This window comes from Siniperca chuatsi, linkage group LG7 (assembly GCF_020085105.1).
Source record: "Siniperca chuatsi isolate FFG_IHB_CAS linkage group LG7, ASM2008510v1, whole genome shotgun sequence".
NCBI classification, from domain to species: Eukaryota; Metazoa; Chordata; class Actinopteri; order Centrarchiformes; family Sinipercidae; genus Siniperca; species Siniperca chuatsi.
Window position 1 is genome coordinate 13,084,805 of NC_058048.1, and position 20,789 is coordinate 13,105,593.

Genomic DNA, 20,789 nt, shown 5'->3' on the forward strand with positions numbered 1-20,789 from the left:
GCAATAGACTGCGAGGGCATTTGCAGTGAGTGAAGTCGGGTTAAACACACACACACACAAAATTCCCGGGGGCTATGCACCACTCTCACATATGCTTGGCCTAAGATCAGCTGGGTTTTCTGGGCATCAGAGAACTTCAGCTGCTGCCTTAAAGCCTGCCTTCATTTACTAGATTTTACCAATGCAATCAAAAACACAGCTTCTTGTTCAGTTTCCCCTCAAGTCTCAATATTTTCATTCAAGAGGTGCACCAAAATTGATTTCACGAGAATGAGAGTTAGCAACTGCAGCTGCTAATGCTAATGACAGGGTCAATCAAGCAGAATGTGCTCTGCAACTTCAAAGTCACCAGAAGTACAAAAAAATACAGAATTTAAATTATTATTAAGTTATTCATTCTGTGTGTGCTGCTTGGAGTGTACTCCTCATCATAAAGCTATGCAGATATTAATCCTTCATACAGATCTATTCACACACAGAGAGAGAGAGAGAGAGAGAGAGACCAGATAGAGCCAGTGGCAAGGAACAAGATAAATACAGTTTCTCTTGCTGTTTTAATGCGAGTACGGCATCCAGCAATAAGGCAAGAATAAATTTAGGGGACATAAAGTATAAACACTTTATTTTGTCTATGTATCGAAGAAAACCAAAGATGAGCTGTCGGTTCTTTTTGATGTAAACATACATTAAAAGAAATTCCTCCTTTCATGGATGAGTCAGACAAGGAGTCTTTTCCAGCTGGCTTCCTTGCCATGAAGGAAACATCACATGTTTTCCGTGGCTCAGTTCAGTGGCTAAATTCCTCCGCGTCCTCTAAAACACACGCAGATGTAGAGAGATTACGATGCACCTATGCCTTGTTTGACCAAAGGGACTGCCCTCTACACCTCTTGACCAACAATTAAACCATCACTGGCATGCTGCAGTGACAGCCATTATGACCAGTGCAGACTGGTTTGGATGGTGCCAGAAATTAAATGAAAAGAAATGGTGTTGTTCTGGTATGGAGAGTCATGAAACTGCAGCACACAGACGATTCAACGCTTTACTACAAAAGGGTGAAACTATGGAGCCTTATTAGGATTAAATTACATTCTTTTTTCTAAATGCACAATTTTTCAGATTATTAAGAACAACAACTAATAATGAATGCTCACACCATATCAACTAAACACTGACATCAAATCATAAAACACTATATCAAATTATGAACATGCCTATTCACGTGACATGATGAAAAGATAACCATAGGTCAAATAGCAGAACGCCACCCTTAACAAATAAATGGATCAAATAATTAAAAGATAACTAGTAAACAACACTATGAAAAGTTTATATCCTCCATCTTCCAAAGGACATGGGCCACAAAGTGTGGTCCTTAAGAGGACGTTAGGGCCAGGCTGAGGCAGAGACCAAAACTAAAGGTGTGTTTGGGAGGCCATCAATAACACATGAACTCAAACATTTCCAAGATTGTCAGCAGTAAGTTGCTCTAAAATGGCCCCCAAAAAAGTGAGAATACTATTGAGAATCTGGGACAAATTCCATGACTACAGTACAGGCTATGATGTATCGGTGAGCCCACGTTGGATTATGGGATACTGGCTGTCTCACAATGTCAAGCAATAGGAGGGTGCATTTGGAGGCTGAGAAATACTGAAATGGGTCGCTAGGCTTGTTGACCCAATATGACGCAGTCAGTATACAAAGAAAACTTAAAACAATTCCAACCCTTATTAGATGGTTATAAGATTCTGTGATGGTGGAGTTAGTTTTGAACAGTTTGAGTGTTTGAAGTTATTTGAAGATTAAGATCATTTGGTTAAAACAAACTCAAGACATCAAATGTTGACAAGAACTTAAAGTTTTTTCTACAAGGATCCTTAAATGAATAAAGGAATTAGTTCACTGGCTTGGCAAATGTTTGGTCGTTCTATTCCGATTTGATGGAACAATCCTGCTCAAAGGCATAGCTTTCGACTTTGATAAAGATTATCCTAACAGCTGGGCCCAGTAACTGCACACTATTTCTCAAATTTCCTGTCCTCACTGTGAAGGTGCCAGTTCAAACTAAACCCAGGTGACTTTGGATGGATTGTTGACATACTTGTCTTTACTCACAGTGAGGACAACAGATCATCTTTCCAAAATCACAATGAATATCGCTAAGGGACAGACAGGTCCATTAAGATTTTGTTTGATATGTAATTGATCCATTCTCACCAGAGACATTCGAGTTCAAAGATGGGTTCTTTATCTCCTTTCTTTTCTATGAAGTAAACATGACTTTTGTCAATCTGGGGAGAGGAAACTGTTGAAAACAGCCACACTCCTTGACCCTATCATCCTATTCATCTGCTGCAGCCCTCGCCTGCAGTCTTTTTCTGTTAAGAAAACCTATCAGACATCTGTCTTCTTCTGCCTGGAGGGATAACACGCACAGACACACAGGAAGAAAAGTTAGAGGAGTGACAACGGGGAGAAACGAGAAGAGGAGAGAGAGGGAAAATGGAATACTGAGGGAGGAGGCAGCTGACACACACACACACAGTAAATATATCCAGGATTATGCACAGTGCAGAAAGACGCAAACATGAAAATTAGAAAGACAATTCTTTCAATACACTATTTTTCTAATCTGTGCAGTCATGCCCTAAATGATCATTTCTGATGCTGCGGTGGCTTTGCACTGCATTGCCCACTTGCAAGTCCAGTTAATGAGCACTTATACCTTGGATTTTCTACTGATGAAGATACCATTTCTTTTACAACAGTTTTTTGTTGTATCTGTTAAACCAGCTATGGCATCAACTGTTGATTGTACACATTTTTTTCCCCATTTTTTCCAAACAAATCCTCATTATTGCTGCATGAGATATTAAACCCACTACTTCTGCCGCACTGTACCTGGTGCTGTATATGCAAATAACGGAGATTGACAAATAAGGCAAGAAATGTTCAAATGATTCTTCGCACACAGTTACTCTAATCACATGCAGGGGTGGGTAGTAACTCATTACAAGTAAGGCAAATGAGTAAAAAAGTAGTTTTCTAGGAACAGTAATTTTTCACGTTCCTTTTTAAAACTCTACTTTTACTTTTTACTTGAGGGTTTTTTTTTTTGGGATACTAATCTGCTATTAACTTCGCTGGTCTCCTTTGCGATATAAGGAGATGTGCGTTTTTGCCAGATATTAATGAGCTGGGCAAAAGCAAAAATTGAGAAAATCAGGCAAATGCCTTTTTCAATTTAAGGTTTGGTTGTTCTACTAATGTAACTCAAATCCAGTAACTGCACACTATGCCACTGGTGGCTGTGTTGGAAAGCAACCTGCATTGCCCTTTCACAAGCCGGCAGAAATACTTTCGCTTTCCATTAATGACGTATTAAAAGCATATTTAGTCTATGCAGAACAAATGTAGGATACACACTGTATAAACATCAAGTCAAAGGATAACTTGATTCGTTCTGATTCTGAACAGAATCCTCTTGTTAGCCTAGGCCTCTCTTTTCTCTAATTCGCATTGGTTGCTATTGTTTTATAGCGATGTCCGATGGTGAATTCTTTAAATAGAATTTCACCGGTGAAAGTGATCTTGTTAGCATCCTAATCATTAGTCAGCTGTAGTCTTTAATTAATAGCAATATAAGAATGTTAATGTGTATTTGTGTTGTGTATAGCAATTTATGATTCAGTGTTTGACTCTTGCTTTCATATTAACAAAGTCATTACAGTTTGTGAATTTGTATTTTTTATTTCTGTATTTCAGTTTCACAGAGCTTCTGATAAACATCCTAAACTTACCCGCTGTCTCCTGGGTGTTTACTGAGGAATCTGTTAGCTCTCTGCCTATGTTCCAGTAAGGGCAAAATACCTACTTCATTCAACAATGAGCTGCTCCTGTATTATTGCCACAGTAATTCTTTACGTTGTAAATATTATGTTCATAGATGCTTTTGGAATAATCATATTGTATTATGTCCATATCAAGATAACAACAGATACAGGCAACAATAGTAGTATGATATGTTAAAGTGATCTTATCAATACCTTCATGTAAATAAAAAAACAATAGTAAAATAAATGTATTAAACAGAAATAGCTAAATTAGAAATAATCAACATGCAAAGCAAAGTGCATTCCCTAGAAATAACCATGACTTGACTCTTGACCAAAATCTTGGGACTTGACTTGGACTTGCATAAGATGACTTGTGAAGATCTCTGGCCCATACACACTAAACAATATTAAAACACAAAGTAACTTGTACACAAAGAACTTGAGTGGTTTATTGACCAAGTACTTTTATACTTTAGATTTTCAGTACTCTACCCAACACTGATGATATGAAATTTCCCAACCTTTAAAAAGGTTGATGTAAGGAGCATGCAGATCTTAACAGTGTTACATTTGTTTGTTTCAGGTAACACATGAAACTAAAGGAAACCCACACAGTACAAATTATACCAGGCTTTTTCACAGCTTCATCCACAGCGGTTTGATTCATCGCCTGGTCTGTTACACCTTCCCTCCATGGGAAAACTGACAGGTCAATTTCTATTAGGGAGGCCACACACTTGTGAAGGGGACTGACCTGACCCTTACTGGTCAGCAACATGTTTCTCATCATTGGCTTTGATATCCCACTAAATTTTCCTAATTTACAAAATGTTTCGCCTCTCAGAGCTAACAGCATGCACTTGCTGCTGTGACACGCTGTCACTCAACACTTTTCAACACTCACAATTTTCTTGCTCACCCCAGAACTATGACCACCTGGTGGTCTAATTGGTTCCAACATCCAAAACAACTGCCTCTAATTTACATTTAGAGTCAGCATTAAGAAGATAAAAGCAGCACGCTACAGGTTTAGCTAATTGGATAGACAAATGGGATGGCTCCTGTGTGGGTAAATGAGAATAGCAGTACCTTCCCATAATTGTTTGGATGAAGTGAACCACAAAGGAGGTGCTTCTCAGATTAAAAACATTTCAGGGAAGCATCGTGATTTATCAAGGGAAACTAGCATGTAGGTGAGAGCATGATTGGTTTTTAAAAATTGGGCTATTTTCTACTGTATTTTGCCTTTTTTCCCATATCCAAGCAGCCAGTAGGAGCAGCAACAAGGATATGAACCCACATCAGCTTGCCAACTGCCAGTTGTGATTGATGGAGCACCCAGCCAAGCCTGAAGCACCACATTTGGAGATTGAAACTGGGTCACTGAGGTGGTGGGCGAGTGCTTTTTCTAGTGCTTTTTCTCCTGTACCCCTGGTTTTATACTTTTTTTGTGCATAGAAACTCTCATACACCACAGGCACAATCTACAATGGATTTTCTGAGGGCCCAGGCAAAAGGCTTGATAAAGTGCTTCTTGTTTTTTTTTTGCTACAAAAAGGGGAATAGAGACGAAGAGCAATGGAGAGGGACGAAAAGATACGGGATATCTGAAAGTGAGCGGGTGAAAGTGACAGAAAGGTAAACAAACCAACAGAAAGTCTATGAAAGGAATCAGGGAGAAAGAGTTTGTAAAAAAAAAAAAAAAAAAAAAAAAAAAAAAAAAAAAGAGAGAAAGGTCATGGCCATAATTGGGGCCATTCATTATGGGACAGTTTTAGGAGTAGGTGTTATGTGCCATCCATCCATTGAGCCACTGGCTCTCTGAGTGGCTGATGATAAGCCTGTCTGGAGCCACGCCAACCAGCTAACAGCTTCTGTCTATTTATGCAAGGTTACTGTGGCCTATTGGTCATTCTCGATACTGATAATATGGAAATCATAGTATGAAAGCTGGTGGTCAGTATGTGAATGGTGCAGGTGTGTAAAGCTGAAGGTGCCAACGCAATTAAAACCGATTCTATGGGAAGCTGGGTTTAAATTAAGCATATTCCTTTTAATATCTGTAAAGCCTTTATGATCAAAGGCAACCTGCAGGAGATGGTTAGAGTCATTACAGTCAAAAAAGTGGATAAATCATATTGTGTGAACTAATTTAAAATTATAATGTGTGATCTCTCATTCCATTTCTTTGTAGAACCTGAAGGCCCCCCTAACGGGGATGAGAACAGAGGGAGGAGAAGCCACAGCTGGTACAAAATTCAGGTCTAGGTCTAAAATTTAAACGCCACATCAATCCTCCATCCCAGTTTGACTCAATTTAGGACACAGCAGTGAATTCTCCTCCACTGCAGTCTCATGCAGTAAAATAAGAGAGAGAAAAAAAATGGTAAGAGAAAAGGAAAAAGCAGAAAGGAATTCGACAGAGAAGGAAGATTGGAGAAAGAGGTGAAAAAAGAGTGAGACTGGAAAAAGAGACCAGAGACTGAGGAAAGACAGGAGCACAAAGAGAGGACAAACATTTTACTGGCGGATAGCATTAGAACACAACATATTAGTGTAAATAATTTTTTGCCATGGTAACTTTTTAGAACATGTGACAAACTGTGGAGTGGTCCATGGCAAACACCTCCCAGACAGCCTTTGAGGATGTAACAGTGGCCAGTACTAATATTAATAACAATAATAAAAAGCTGCACAAATCCTCTTGGTTACAGATACACTCACTCCTATGATAAGACAGAAGAAAAAAAAGCAAGCGTCAGTGGCAGCTGAGCATACGCTGGTGTTTGACCTTAGCCACGGCCCTGAGTGAGTTCATGCATGTCTAGTTGAGGCCTCCACAGTGCAGTGAAGTGTCACACCCTCGAGGAAAGTGTCTGTACATGGTAATGGACAGGCTGTGGAGGTCATATTAGACATATACAGTACTGTAGATCCATTATGGATAAAAATATACACAGTGAAGGCTTACGTGTTATTCATGCAACTAAATCCCTCTGAAAAAACAACATGTTAAATATTTGGAATATTTTTACTAGGGGGAAAAACTTGTATTTTCTCATTTCTGGATGCCAGTTCAGTGTTCTGTAACCATTTTGAGTTGTACTTGGACCTTGTAGGGACCCTCTTGACCGTGCTGCAGGCGTTCCCTGTGGGGCTGCAGTTCCAGAGGCTTTTTCACAGCATGCCCACACTAGTTTCAATAGAGCCAACCCAATAAACTCTTATAACATGGGCCGAGACAAACCACTGGAGTGCACAGCAGGGCGGGTGGGACTGATCCTGCTGTTTTTGTCCTTTTAGTTCCTTTTTATAGTGAAACATTGGGTGGTAGTGCTACAAGTGACAAACCATAAGACCAATTCTGTCCAAAGGGCAATTATAAAACATTAAAGCAGTATTTTCTCTATATGCAGGCTGCCCAGACCTGGCACCTCCCAACAATATGGTTCTCCTCAGAAACCACGCCAATACAAGTGAAAACACACTATTTATGCCCTGCAGTAAATACTACAGCAGAAGTGTCTATTCAAACTGTTGCAATGTGAAATAACTAGTTTGCACAGACAGAAGCAAATTCCTTACACCTTTGGAAGCGTTAGACTAGATCCACAGTGAGCATTTAAAGCAAACATAATATATAAAACATTTTCATCCTCCCCCACAAAATTGGTAGCTCCTTCAGAAAACTGTGAAAAAAGTCAAACTCCCAAAGCAAAACTGTGATGTTCTTTTTCTTCCGTATTTACAGCCAGCTGTACATAAAATAAGTGCTCGGTAACTTGGTTGCCAAGTTTAAATTCTTGTCAGAGCACCTCACCAGTACAGAGTCCTTGGGCAAGACATCTAACACTATACTCTAACTCAACTTTCTTTCCATTATGCTTCTGAAAACTTCAGGCCTTCCTGGGGAAGCTCTCTTGTATAGATTTCCACTCCGGCTGCAAAGCACATGCTTATGAAAAAAACTACTTTTAACATTTTTGTCCAAACTATCACTCCAAACATAAATATTTTATGAATTCCATATTGTGCAGAAAATCCATTTTGACTGTAGCAGAGCAACATACACAATGAATTAGCCTTTTCTGCAGTACTGTAGCTCTTTTGGGTCAAGTTGTGGAAATAAGCAAGGGAAAACTTTCCCTCTAACAAAGCAGAACAAGGCCAGGGCTCTTGGGGCTCAGCACCACCTAAACAGCGCACACCACAATTCCACTAATCTGTTTGAACTGTTCAAGATGTATCACACATTACAAATGCTGTGCATCAACAAATGTTTGGACAAATAAACTGCATGTCTGTTTCGTTGTGTACTTATTTGTTTTTATTTCTTTCTTATGAGAACATCAAGAAGGAAAGACAAATGAGAGAAGGGTCTCCCAGGGTGAGGGACTTAACCAGGTACAAAAGTATTTCTATAATGAAAGGATATCTACTATGACACACTTTCTCTCACATAAAATTGCCACTGCTGTCATTCCAAGCTTCTTCAGACAAAATCTCCTTTATTTGTGAGTGAAAATATTTAAATATTTTAGATCAAGGTGGAACTTTTCATTTTTCAGATGGTAAAAAGCTGTGCCATTTTTGGAGTTTTCTTTGTGCAGTGCACAGTTATAGCAACAAAAATAATGTTGATTCCACACTGAGGAACACCTGTTTGTTGCTATAAATAAATAAATACAGATGCATGTTTCTTTCTGTCCTTTATTTTTATGTAAAGCAGCACCAGGCAAGATATCTAAACATGCATCTGGTTTAAAAGCCTGAACTACAAAGTAAAGATGTGACTTAAAAAGAGTTTCCCTAACCACTGAATTGATGCTGTGGAATTGCCTTGTTTACCAAAAGTAAATTCTAGTGGATCTTCGTTAGTTCAAGCCATTAGTCCTTGAACGTTTATTATATTAAATTAATTATTTAAATTTAGCTATATTTAGTAAAACATTGTTCACACTGTGCTACGTTACAGAGAAATACAAAACCGTAAAAATGAGCCTTTAAAATATAAATTTTACAAGGAGCACGAAGCGAGCTGCCTGTTGCTAACGGCAAAAGCGGTAATGATTCTAAATGTTTCGGAACAACCAGCAAGGAGACTGAATATTTTATACACAGTATAACACCAGACAAGTCTCAATGTTCAAAATACGGGAATAAATAACTTCCAACTTCACAAAAACAAATACTCGCTGACTAATAACCTTTCTTACAAATTAACTCACTTCAAACTCACTCCTCTCCCGCTTCACGCCTCTCCTGTCCGCGCCTGAACACGCCGTGTCTTTGTCGTCTCCGGAGTCAGAGTCCTGGTCGGAGCCTCTATAAATTACCTTGGTACTGTATTCCCTGTCGTCAAATGACCTCTGTCAGTCTTGGAGGCTGTGTTCAGACCTGGTCCCGTGTTCAGTGGGATTGCCCAGCTCCGGTTCGGGTGCTCATTCCAGCCCCGTTCCACGGCATCATCCCCCGCTGGGTCCCCAGCGACTACCCGACCAATGAAAACTTGGTCGACTAAGACTCTTCTCATCGACGGTTTAGTCGATTATTAGGAGGCAGCCCTAATGCTAACACTTGCTAATTAACACTTAACAATTTCTACAGCTGAGGATGATGGGAATGTCAATGTTAGTTTTGCTGGTATTTGGTCATAAACCAAAGTATTGGACAAGCTTAGGGGTTAAAATGCAAAGTCCACAGTTCGAGTCAAGCTGGGGACCTTTGTTGCATTTCTCTCTCCCTCATTTCCTGTCATCTCTGTACTCTAATAAAGGCATAAAAATGCCTGATCACCAATCATTAGGATCATCAACTGGAAACCACAAATGTCTGTACAAAATTTCGTGCCAGTTCATCAAGTAGATGTTGAGATATTTCGTAGTTTAAGTGACAACTTTGACCTGCTGGTGGCGCTAGAGGAAACGTCACCAAAGTCACTACGATTCATCTTCTGGGAACCAAGAATGTCTGTACCAAATTTCATATCAATCTTATCCAGTAGAGATATTTCAGTCTGGACCAAAGTGATGGACTGACCATCGACAGACCGACCAAAAGGATGACCAAAAACTTTAAATTTACCCTACAACAGGCCTGATATACTGTGCTAGAACCCATATAAAAGCAGTTGCATTTAGGTAACATGTTCATATTCATCCATTCATTCATTCATTATGATGAAAACAGCCAGTGTATTTGCAACCTACAAAAGGAAAACCTATTCCTAACAGACAACAAGTCCAACTTGTGTTGGCAAAAGCATTTTCTCAGTACTCCTGTCAAGTGGATGATTTCTGCTAAGTGACCAAATTGTAAAAAGCAGCCACCAGATTTTGTTAATCTCTGATCTTTTGCCTCCCCATAACAAAAATGCACAAGTTTAACATATCTATAACTAAACAACATTTTTGTGTGTGAATTCGTATAATATGTGTTTGTGTCTTTCACTTACCAGTGCATTTCAGTAGACCAACTCACAGGGAACCGATTTATTTTATGAATGCAGAATATGTACTGAGATTAAATTCGATGTCTAGGCTCTGACCCTGCAAGCAAACATCGAGCTCAGCATGGCAGAGATTGGGGAATGGCAGTAATCAACTTCCCCCTTCAAAATCACATTAGATACGGAGCGTGATTCCAGCTATTATGTGGAATCTACTAAATGAGGGCAAGGCTCCTGCCATCATGTGGCCATTTCCAGATGAAGCACCTCCAAACATTGTGGGGAATATACTAGTGGATTGAAATTTAAAAAACTAAATCGGGCAATCCAGCTAATATGCAGTAGCAGGCTAAAACACACTTCCACTATGTAAGCATATTAAAATCCCCTAAAATTTATGGCTTGGAGCAGACCATCTCTTCTTAGGAAATGTCAAAAATCAGTACATGGTTATGATTTGAAGGTTGATAATGAGTGCTGCTGAGTGTAGCAGCAGTGTAACGTTACACCATAAAATAGGTAGCTCAGCAATTTAGAGGTTATTATGATATGAAGGTACATAAAGGAAGTTGTTACATAAACCTACTGGTTTTGAGTGAAATATTTCTCTAATGCTTAGCTGTACAAGAAGTATGTGGAAAAAAATGGGAATGTGACGACATGTTCTACGGGTGACAAAAGCCATGTGGAGATTCCCACAAAGCCAGTATTAAAGAAAAATAATTATGTTAATGAGCCGAGTGCAAGACAGTACTCATGTTTACATTCGTATAAAAGACAAAAATATTATCCTCTAACAATACTAGAGACCTGTTTGTAAAGAGGCAAAAATCTAAAACCAATAAAGCCAAAACAAATAATACTCATTCAAACAAGACCACTCACATTTCACCACAACATAAATCAACAGCATGAAAGCATCATATTGCACATGCCATACAACAAACAAAGATAACATTAGCTTAGCCACAATGCAAAATGTGCACACCAGAGGATAGCAGCAGCGAAGAGTAGAAATTAGCAGCCAAGAGATGCCAAGAGACGAAAGCAAAACAATTAGAAGCCACATAGCTTGGGCTAATGTATAGCTAGCTGCTGGTCTACCTAGCTGACATTGCTAAGCACACAAACACAACTTAACAGAGCTAATATAAACACTCACAATATGAATGTTAGAACAACCAGCAGATACTTTGCTCAAGTGCAGTGGTGCTCCCCAGCATCTCAAGGGTGAATAAATCCTTTGAGGAAAAGTAGTAAAGGTCCCAAGCTGCCAACAGAAAACTCAGGCTTCTGGTTTGAAGTGCTAGTTTGAAGCCAGCAGCCAAGAGCTAGCTTATGAGATGCTACATGAGCTGCAGCTGTAGCAGAACAAAACAGAGGGATGGGGCACTGACAGTTTAAATAGCCCGCCTCATTGCAAAGGGTGCACTTGATTTATGTTACATCAACTAGAGTACTCATGTGTGACTGAAGCAGTGCAACTAACAGTGTCTGTCTCATGATCTAGCTCTTAGCTCCATTTAGAGACAAAATATGTCACTATGGAAGTCACTATTAAAATGATCAGCTGTATCTCTATGGAATTCCATTTCAGTCGTCAATATTAAATAAATAAATATGCCTATTAAATAAATATGGCTATAATATAAATCCTGAAATAAATAAATGAGGTAATAAATATATAAATAAATGGGTCCCCCCCACCCTGGGCCTGAAAACCTCCTCCTCCCGGCAGTCCAAAGCTCCTGTGCTAGAGAAATGACATTCCATATATCGCATGTGAAATAAAATATATTTTTAAAATGTTATTATTTTAGATGTTTTTATCTAATCTTTATCTAGCTAATCTTTAATTGTGCTTCAAAACTGTCAACATCACCATCTTTATTTTAAATTTACAGTTCTATGTTATGCAGGATCATTATAAAATGGGAAAAAATCCAAAAAACACAAAAATGAATAACGACTACCAAAATCATCTCAGGCACAGACTTAGGGCTTAGGGCATCACAGTACTGGTCATAAACCTCTCCACCTTCTTAAAAGTTAAGCTAAAGCTCTGTTGACCTAAAGCAAATGTTGCCTTGAATAACTTCCTCACATTAAGCTTTTCTGCACATTCTCTCCACATGGTGCAGTTTTCTTATGCATGTGGAGTTTGACAAAAGACTGGGTACCTGGGGCTGTAAACTCAGAAACAGTAATCTGTTGTGATTGGTGGCAGTGAGAGTCAACAGGAGAGGGGGATGGTGGTGGAGCAGTGGCAAGGGTGATGGAGCAAGCTCGTTAACAGATGAGTAATCTGCCCTCAAGGATTGCTGGACTTTATTAACCCTTCAGCTGAGGTCTCTCTTCTCTTGCTTTCTGTCTTGTCGGTTTTCTGTCTTTCTACTTCTCCACCTCTGTGTGGCCCTCTAGCTCTCAGCCTCTCTAACCATGTGGATGACTGGCCTGTCAGAAGGCTATCTGCACCACTCGGCTGGAAAATGAGTGGCTTTTCATGTGGTATGTTCGCTAAAGTCAGTAAGCTATTGTGGCTCTTTCAGCATCCCCAACAGGCAGAATCCTGCAGATGGTGGAAAGTCCACTTATATCTTGTTGTATGGATGGTCAAATATATGTATACAGTATGTAAGTCTAGTTACAGAAACATATATTTTGAAGGGCTAGGTATGGTGTCAGGCAACATTACAACAGTCTCTTTATTTTTTCTGTCCAAAGGTAATCAGAACATTCAATTCTTATATAACTACTGATCTATTTATTTTTGCTTTCAGCTAAATATATCCTCTAGCAAGTTAGGAAAAATCTTACACTCTTATGTTCAGACAGAACATGGAGCTAAGTTTAAAAGGTGGCGCAATTGCATACAAAGTCAGTGTAAAGACGTGAAAACGTGAATTCCGCAGGGGCGGCAGATATTGACACAGAGTTGCGCCCCCGTGAGTTGATGTTTCGGCTTGAGCGCAAAATTTGTGCAGATTCCGTGGCTTTGTGAATGAAGAGGAAAAAGGAGAAAGACTGGTGGGAAATAACAACACAAATAACTGGAGTTTCTGGTGAGTTCAGTCAGAGTCTGAGCTGAAAACACGCAGGCAAGATCACAGACACGGTCGGTGTGTCTGTTGCTAGCTAACTTAAAGCTAATGTACAGTTGAAACACTGGCATACCTTACAGATAAACAAAGACTGCAAAAACGGTCAGGCGGACAAATTTGCTCGAATGATGCAAGGCAAAAATTCGCTTAGCTTTCTGTCTGAACACACCTTTTATGCCGGTGCATGTTCCTCCCACTGCTCTTGGAATAAAGAAAATGATTGAATCAGTACATCAGACTAACGTTTCAAAATGTCAATGTCTTTTACTGATTTGTCAGTATCTTAAATGCAAAAGCAATTTGAGTTAATCGCCTTTTCTACAAGGAACAATGCATTCAGCACTAATCTTAGTAGTTTAGTAGATAGTTCAGCACTATCTATGTGCTCTGAGAGCTGCTGCTCTCAATGTACTTTTTAGCCATGCTAGCAGCTAAAGCAAGAGGATATCTCATCAATTATCAGATAGATTGCCAAGAAATTTGTTACAGACATTTCCTCTAGCGCCACCATGAGGTTGACATTCGTGGTTTTAAGTGAAATGTCTCAACAACTATTGAATGGACTGCCATGAAATTTAGTACACACATTAATTTCCCCCTCAGGGTGAATTGTAATAACTTTGGTGATCCCTTAACTTTCCATATCACACACCACATCATCAGTTCAAAATTTTAATTTGTCCAATACTTTGCTTATGCTAGCAAATACCATCAAAATGAATTACATTCCCAGCTTCAGCTGTACTTTGATTAGTGCTACTTAGAAATGTTAGCATGCTGCCTTAATAAACTAAGATGGACAACATGATAAATTACCTGCTTAGCGTCAGCATTGTTGTACTGACTATGTTAGCATGGTGACATTAGCATTTAGCCCAAAGCACCGCTGTGCCAAAGTAGACCCTCACAGGCACTAGCATGGCTTTTGCCAGCTCCTTATTTATGTTATTCAAACTTTGGCTTGCTATTAGACAAGGAGCACTGTTACCTTTGTCTTACTGTAGCACACTTGTGTATTTGTTTTTTTAGCCTGTCAAAAACTTGTAAGATAGTGGGGATAAGGGCAAGTTAGGTAATAGTCAAGTGAGCTACAGATAGACAAATCAGACTTGAAAATGTCCTACAGTATCTATCTCTGTCCTTTCGTGTGTGCTTAATGTGACAGTGTTTGTGAAAGTTACACAGATTCACTTTTGTATTGCTTATCATCACAAATGGCATCTACATTTTAACTTTATGAGAAAAAAGGATTTGAAAGTGATGCTGTTCATTCATTGGCGTGACCTGTATTTCTTGGGCCAACTGTGTGTTTCCTGTACTTCGACATTAACAACTAGTCTCATCACAGGAACACCTCTCCATTTATTAAGAACACTAACCTTATGCTCTTATGTAAAGTAGCTGTATGCTCTTGGATTTCTCAGTATATCTCCTCCTCATCACTAATCCCACCAATCTTTTCATTATACGCTAGCAGCTATGCATGATTTCTCTCTGGTCTATCGTAGAGGATGAGTGAGTGACCCTTGACACCAACACACTGAAGACTGGAGGCAAATCAGGCACTTTAGAGTCTGACTTTCTCAAGATAGTACGACTGTGCTCAAGTGTATGCTTTTTGAATTTGTGTGAGTGTGTATGAGAGAAGGCTAGAGACAGACAGACAGACAGACAGACAGAGTGAGAGAGGGAGAGAGAGAGCAAGAGAGGATGTGAGTGATTTTTGGAGCTCATGTTTTTTTCTCTCCAGACATGACTCACATCCCATCTTCCATTTCTTACCCTTATCATGGACCACGCAGGGCATAAAATATAAGCCTGGCTCCTAGTATGGTAGCTTTGGTACCAAGTCAGTGCACAAAACCGCTAAGCATTAGAAATAAACAGAGGGATGTTTTCTTTACCACAGATCCAAAGTGAATGTTAGAGGACACAGTGAAAAGGATACAATACTTACCTGTTCATTTACATTTTCAGCTACACATTTAAGTCAAATCAATAGTGTGTTCATATTTAGAGGTTGTAATATTTATACTATTTGAGTATTAAACATCCATTTTTATTTCCAAGTGTGAAATCGATGATGATTTCTACTATCCAACATCCTCCTTTATCTAATGTTGCATACTGTACTTCCATTCAGCAACTGCTTTGTCCTCGCAAGTATTTTTAAAATTTTTCAGTGATATTTTTAACATACTGAGCTCCTACAATGATGTACACCAAATGACTGTCACAGTGACACAGAGGTCAAGTTCCTTTTTAGTGAACAGACCTTCTCTGCAGACACTACATCATTTTAGATAACCACCTTAAATCCATCAGTCACACTAGCTCAGTGTGAGCCAGACAATGAATAAAACATAACGCTTTTTCAAAGCCGGTATGCATAACGTTTTAAAATGAAATTGTTAGTACGTGCAGTATTATAAAACACTCAAACCATCATTTACTGTGGTTGGACAACATTGAAATCTGCTAATGAAAAAGACTGGTTTGTCATGGCTTGTTAGGTTGAAACCGTTCAGTTTGACAATGCTAATACAGTCAGCTTAAAACGGAGCCAGCACACTGGAAGGGACTCATTTCACACCATGTTTGTATTTTCACACATCAGAATCAACCAAGAGCCCAGTAGTGGTGCACATGGTGGATCTTCCATCTTCGCTGTAGACCTTGTGATGTTGCAGAGCATGCAGAAATGTATAGTTTAAATGTTTGTATATTGTATATAAGTATGTATATTTAAAAACGTATGAACATGATTATTTGGTCGTATTTAAAACTAATTTCTGAAATGTTTTACTGTCATTGATATATTATTATTACTGTATAGTACGGTACTGTAATGAGACCATTTCTGTGACCTTAATATTGAGTGAATTGCTTTGACAATAAAAGGTTGCTCACATCAACCTGTCTTTTGGACATGCTGTTTTCTTCTACACTGGTCTTGTATATCTATATGTCTTGCTGTCATCCCGTGTTCCCTCGTCCACTGAGGACATGGGCATCAGAGAGTTTCTCAGACCCAGGGAGCCGAACGGATGCTCGTCTTTCCTTCAGCAACACCGGCACTGTTCCAACGCTGGCCAACCGCCTGCTTTGGCCTCTGAACTCTCTGGCCTTGTTGTTTGCTCCCACAAGGCCTGTAATGAACACAGAGGCTAGGAAAGGAAATGTCAGAGCACTGATAGGGAATTGTGATGTAATCACAGAGAAATGTCAGAAGGAGGGAGGGAAGGAATATTATTAAATAAGTATAGTGAGACTGAGGAGTGGAGATTGGCTGTCAAGAGTGAAACTATAGAGAGAATCACAAAAATAATCAAGTTTAAGGTTATGTGATTATATTTGGCTGGCACTGCATTGTGCACATTTCACCCTAGAAACCACACATCTACATACACCACATCTGTTTTTATCCATAGACATAGGCTCATTTGGATAGCCATGGCTTGCATTTTTCACTACAGTTTGCAATTAAATATATTTATAGATATTGGTTTCATGTGTATTTGTAAGTGCATCTGACAATAAAGTGCCAACGTCTATAGTCCAGTCTTCCATGATATGCAAATCTGCAAGTGCAATATGTGGTTGTGGGGTTTAGGGGTCCTCCCCCAAGAAAATTGTAATTTTTTTGACTAATAACTATGCATTTTCACATAGCTCAGACATTAGCAAGAAAAAAAGTGAAACAAATATGCTCAGTGATGAAGAAGGCCTAAGCGCGATGTCCTGAAGTAATCCTTCACATTTTTTTGGGTGATCGCACTTTTTTGCCATAAAAACTAACAATCACAAAATAACATTGGTTAAACAAGGCTTATAGTGAAGGGATTTGAACTGCGATTTTTCTCATCCTTGTCACAGAAACGCAAAGATGGCTGAAGCTCTTGGCAAGCGACCTTTATCACCATCCCAACCACCCGCTCCCGGTAAGAAACCACATTCCGCGGACAAGAAAAGAAGCGATATAAAAAGAAGCAAAACAAGAGTAAATGTTGGTGTAGCTTTCCACTGCTGGAGACAGCTAACATTGGCTATTTAGCGAAACATATCTTTAGCGCAACTAATGACAACACAAACCGTACCGAAAAACATTCCAATTGGCGTCAATATATGGTTTTGAAGTGGCTGTTTTCTTGCTACTATGGTCTTGCTAAAACTGAGCTAAACAAGCTATAGCATAAATTATAGGCCGACGCCACGTGAAGATTATAAGATAGCAGTGTTATTTTGACCGGCTCTCAGAGTTTCAGCAGTTTGGTCCAATTTTGCATATTCTTGACCTGCTGTTAGTTAGTAGTTGGCTTTTTTTTTATACAGTTTTTTTTATTCGCTTTGGTACTATTTTCACAAGTAAGGTGTACATTTTCAAAACTCTTAGAACAAAAATCCAAACTGATCACACTTGTAATGCAGCTAGTCATTCTTTCAAAACCTGATGGAATGCTTTCAGTCAGTTGCAGGTTTTCAGTCCACATAATCATTGTTTCAAACACAAGATTATTGTAATATGTAATGGGAACATTTGGTTTAATCACCGAAACACAACAGTATGATCTTCTTTCAGTTTAGTACTTTTAACAATCAGTTCATCCAACAGCAAACAATGCAAGATACATGTTTCAAATCGGCCTTAGAAGTGCTGAAATGAATATGCTACAGTACTATAAAAGACAGATTACACAGTTTCACATTAGGCAATACACTTACATTACTTACATTTACATAATCTATAATTTCCAAAATATCCATCCTATGTGTAATCAAGTGAATGATCAATGAAGACATCCTCTACAATTATTTGGGCAAATTAGTTTTTATTTTTCAGATATAATTGTAACACAGGTATACTTTCTATTATGTAACTAAATGAGAACAAAACATAACATTTAGTGCACACATTCCATTAATTTGGATCAAGCCTGTCTTGAGCATTTGGCCATAGATTCTCATCCACATCACATGTTATCATTGTTCAAGCACCTTGGAAAATACCTTTTGGCTTGATGAATCTATGCTTGACATTGGTCTACATTGATGTCATCATATGCATCATCCATGGCCTGAAGGAGGGTGGCACGCTCAAGGGGTTGGCAATCATAGACCTTCCACCTCCATGCTGAAAAAAATTCCTCAATAGGGTTGAGGAAAGGCGAGTCTGGAGGCAGGTAGAGAGTCATGAATCGAGGATGGGCCTGAAACCATGCTTGAACTACCTCTGCGTTGTCCCACACAATTAAATAGGTGACCCCTTCACCTTGACAGGCCGGCTCAATTTCATTGAGAAACTCAATAAGATGTGCAGCATTATAGGAGCCAAGTAATGGCCTACATCCTACGACACCATCTTCAGAGATAGGTGCGCACATGGAGATGTTTTCTCCACGTTGTCCAGGCACTTGGACAGTGGCCCGTTGGCCGATGATGTTCCGTCCACGGCGACAAGTTTTGGCAAGGTTAAAGTCCGCTTCATCAACAAAAATGTACTTGTGATGGTTCACATCAGCGTCAAGCACCATAACCCTCTAAAAAATATATTTTGGTTAGTTCTTTTTACAGTGTTGTTCCAATATACATATGACGTAAGTGATGCATCAAATAGTAACAGTAATACAATATATAGTGCTGTAGCTGAACATACTCAGCCCTTAGTTGTTTCACCAGGGCATTGTTTCTCTCAAAAGGCACCAGGTAAATGTGTTTCATTGATACCTGGTGCCTCTTTAAAAGGCGGGCTACTGTTGGTAGGGTGATGGATGTCACATTGGCAAAGGTGTCATTGTTCTCCTCAATTGCCTGCTTTATTTCTGACAGCTGCATATCATTCCTGGTCCTCACCATTTCCACCACTGCCAACTCTTGCTGGTCGGTCAGCACAACCATTAAGATCGGTTGGATTAAGTGTTGGTCAAATGTATTTACGGAAATTAGATGAGAAGCATATCAAAAGTATTGTGAGCACTGCATTGTGAAAGACAATTACTTCATATTAAAGGTGTTTCTTTGATGACACACTGATTAGGTGTGGTGAAAAAGTGATCGTGTAATTTTGTGCATTGTACTTTGTCAATTGAACATGTGATCGCATGTTTGAAAAAACAGACTTTTCGATGATCTGCTTTGAGTTTTGTACTAACAGTTGTGAGGTTTTACCACAAACTTGTGAAAATAGTACGAATAAGCGAATAAACTGTAACTGATGACTGTATATTGAGATTATATGGACCCAGTAATAGACTGACTGAAAAAATGTTGATCGGTTCACCATATTGTAACCACTTCGCATTACTGTTATGAAACGAGGCAAGTTTGGAAAGTTCACTATTATTTTTTGAGGACATTGCAACGTTTGTTATGTGTGTCTAACTGTACACAATCTTGAACAGTTTCATCGCTGCAATTAGTAAATCATACAATTCTTGCAGACAGTGACATGCTGTTCCCTATTTGTTTGGAGCCTGTGCCGTCTCAGCCAGTAGCTCAGTAGCTAGTAGTTTGCAAGAATTTGCGAAATTTTAGGATTCGTGTCAAACTAAGATAAACAATTAGGCTACATAGAGACAGCTTTGTTTTAGCTTGTTCACAACAATTCACTATTAGCTTAATAAGCGGGGTTAATAAATGTTCTCATAGTTAATTAAATTAGAATTAGATTTGGGGGTTTTTGTGTCAGAATAAAGGGAAATGCACGTATTAGTACAAGTTAGATGAGAAGATTGATACAATTCTTGTGTCTTTAAATATGAAGCTACAGAAGCTACTGTTCCCAGTAGTAGTAGTGTGTCAGGAATGAGTCCTAAAACCCAGAAATGAGATAGCAATCTTGCACTTCCGGTTCCCTCGTCTTGAAGTCAATGGGTTTTTTGAATGGGTTTTTGGTTAGATGCCTCAAATAAGGTCTGTGGTTAACACAAGCTTAAGAGATTTTCACATTTTGTTTTACAACATAAAACACACAGCTGTGAACTTGTGAATTTTGAAGCTTTTACGTGTCTTAAAAAAGGCGTTTGCTAACAAGTGTCTGAATGAGACTACAGAGGTTGTCTGGGACATTAAACGTCATTGTTGAAATCAATTTACAAGTTGGAAGCTTAGTGGTGGTGAGGAAGTGGTATGTTCATAGCCTAACGTTAGCTTTTTACCTCTGGCGATTGCATTTACCCTTCAAAAATCATAAAAGCAGTGTTAATTTATGAAGATTATCTTGCTCAACAAAACGTGTAAGTGTCATTAACTTTTGTTTGCCACAGAGCTTATTTTCTGCAGTAATCCAAAATCCAATGGAAAAATCCCATTGGCTGTTTGTCGAGGGAACCAGGGCAATGCTAACTTCTGGGTTGGCCTGCAAAAATAAGTCATCCCTGCAGCACTCTATTAACACATGTT

General features: G+C 39.0%; 1 protein-coding gene across 1 annotated transcript in view; it reads right to left on the reverse strand.

The window, feature by feature from the left end:
- Positions 1-11,650, reverse strand: part of LOC122879371 (SPHK1 interactor, AKAP domain containing) — a 128,945-nt gene extending 117,295 nt beyond the window's left edge. The window contains exon 1 of the mRNA XM_044203379.1: positions 11,453-11,650. The gene's annotated coding sequence lies outside the window, so the exon portion shown is untranslated. The remainder of the gene's footprint in view (positions 1-11,452) is intronic.
- Between the last annotated feature and the right edge of the window lie 9,139 nt (positions 11,651-20,789).